The sequence below is a fragment of the Copidosoma floridanum genome, unplaced genomic scaffold (genome assembly GCF_036245765.1).
Source record: "Copidosoma floridanum isolate Cflo_tuat_1 unplaced genomic scaffold, Cflo_Japanese_pri ptg000096l, whole genome shotgun sequence".
Classification (NCBI taxonomy): domain Eukaryota; kingdom Metazoa; phylum Arthropoda; class Insecta; order Hymenoptera; family Encyrtidae; genus Copidosoma; species Copidosoma floridanum.
Genome location: NW_028321973.1, coordinates 22501 through 25000, shown reverse-complemented (window position 1 = coordinate 25000; position 2500 = coordinate 22501). Strand labels below are relative to the sequence as shown.

General features: G+C 50.6%; 1 non-coding gene across 1 annotated transcript in view; it reads left to right on the top strand.

Moving 5' to 3' along the window:
• The first annotated feature begins 2255 nt into the window (after positions 1–2255).
• The window catches only part of LOC149372916 (small subunit ribosomal RNA), a 2065-nt gene continuing 1820 nt past the window's right edge, over positions 2256–2500 (top strand). Inside the window, exon 1 of the ribosomal RNA XR_016293593.1 lies at positions 2256–2500. This exon is cut by the window's right edge and continues 1820 nt beyond it. This is a non-coding gene — a ribosomal RNA (small subunit ribosomal RNA).

Genomic DNA, 2500 nt, shown 5'->3' with positions numbered 1-2500 from the left:
GCCGACGATGGAAGCAATGCGCGTCGAGGGACTTTGAAAAATTTCGGCGGTCTTTCGGGACAGGTAAGTGGGAAAAAGCAATGCGCGTCGATGGACTTGGAAAAATTTCGGCGGTCTTTCGAGACAAGTGGGTGGTATGCTCGTGTGCGATGGTAGCGGGTAGCGGCGGCGGGGGCAACACGCGCGACACAATTGGTAATCGATTTAACGATTCTATATTTCATTTTATCCTTAAGTTTCGGTCTGCCTAATACTCTTCAACTGCCGTAAAAGGGTATGCTCGGGAAGCAATGCGCCGCTTGGACTTGTGATGCATCACTCGCGATGATCGCTACTCTGATTGTCTGGCTCGCTTGCTTGCTTGCTTGAGGGTATGCGTGTCGTGCTTAATCTTTTGACTGCGATGCTCGTAACACGGACATGGAAGCGAAATCTATCGCTGTCTCGTTAATACCGCGGGCACTCGTCACTTCGGGCGTCTTGCTCGCCGTCTCATTGAACGAACGACGACTTTGTCCCGGAATCCTTTGGTATGCTTGATGAGCGAGCGCAATAAGCCCTCGCTACGTCGCACGTGTGCTTAGATGGTCAGGCGCGCCGGTAACCCTTGGATATGCCGGGACTGAGGCAAGAAAAATTGCAATGCGCGTGCAGGGATTACGGACCGACTGGTTTTTCTGGCTGGTTCGAACCGTGACTGACTGTGACTCGATTGTTCGGTGACAAAAGTTAGTTGCCGTACGTGCATCGAGGGTTATGCTTGATATAAAAAAAAGGCCCCTTTTCTTTTAACTTTCGTTTAATTGTACGAGGTCTCTCTTTGAATGTTTCTCTTTGTCTGCCTGTTTTTACGAGTATCCGTCGAGCGACTGGTATGCTCCTCCTTTATAGCCGGTACGTAAAAGGCGCATACCTAATTTATTTGAAATAAAACGGTAATTCACATCGACCGGATCGTGTTGGGTCTGCTTCTAGGGCGTGTTGTCGCGCGAGCATCGCGGCACCGTTGCGGAGGGGGTTGGAAGGGGACCCATGAGAATTCGGGGTCACTGCCTTGGAACGCGAAAGCCGAAATGTGCATTCCCGACTCCATCAACGATCATTCCCGTACCGCTATTCAAGCCTCATAAGATTGTTGGAGGTCTGCTTGAAAAGCGTACGCATCAATTTCTTGAGGATATGTATGCTCCAAGGGCAATGCGCTTGTCAAAAGAGCAATCCGCGTGGCAGTGACCGACGAACGAGTGGCCCTCAGCCGTAACGCGAAAGCAATGCGCGTTGTTTCGTAAGCAATGCGCGTCTCGAACTTGTAAAATTTTACGCACCGTCGATCCGAAAGCAATGCGCGTCATTGTCATTGGAAACTTTCGTCTCGCTTAATTGCGTGTTAAACGGTACTTTGCTTCGCCGCGCCCGAGGACGCCTCGGCACTAGTGAGACGGTTCGCTTGTCAAGCCAAGCCTCAATTCACAGCATTTCCGCGGGTCAGCGTCTTCGACCGAATGGCCCTCAATGCGGATCGCGCCTCTGGCGTTGCATGCGCCGTCGACGTGGCTCGTAGCTTGTCGACGGTATGCTAACCGAGCATCGACTCACTCGATACCGAGCGAGGATACAACGTGTACCTCCCGTACGTATACCACTGCGGTAAGCCCTGGCCTAGCGTCAGCGACCATATCGTCGGGTATTTGTTAACACGCAACTCTCACGAGAGACTGTTGACACTTGAATGATAAATTCACGTGGCCCTGCTTCGAGTTTAATTACGGCACCTCGAAGCTCGCCGTGCCGACCCGGTATTGTTCATTTACCGGGTCGTTCGAATGACAAAAGTGCCGCGGGCGGCCCATAGCGAGGCGTCGTCAACAACGAATAACGAACGGTCTTCGTCGCCCCTTCCGGAAGTTCTGAGGCCCTTGGCTTTTATTACCCCGGTAAGGCAACGCGGCGTTTGGGACGTTGTTGACGCTTGTTGAGCGATGGTCGACCGGAATTTGAAAGAAAAAAAATTCACCCTCGTTTTTAACGACGAGAGCTGAAGATTTAAGCTTCAAGTGTCGGATGCGTCGTGGACTCGTCGTCGAATTATCGATTGGATCCTTTCGGGATAAAATCATGTTTTCTTCCACGTTCCTCGGCGTATTTCGCAAGACACGCAAGATAGCGCAATTCAACAACGAGCCGGTCAACGGGACGTCATTGTCCTTAGGCCACTCCGAGTTGTGTGCTTTGAATTTAATTTTGACAAACGAAGCTCCCTGGTTGATCCTGCCAGTAGTCATATGCTTGTCTCAAAGATTAAGCCATGCATGTCTCAGTGCATGCCAAATTAAGGTGAAACCGCGAATGGCTCATTAAATCAGTTATGGTTCCTTAGATCGTACCCACATTTACTTGGATAACTGTGGTAATTCTAGAGCTAATACATGCAAACCAGAGTCCTAACCAGAGATGGAAGGGACGCTTTTATTAGATCAAAACCAATCGGTGGCGGGGACGC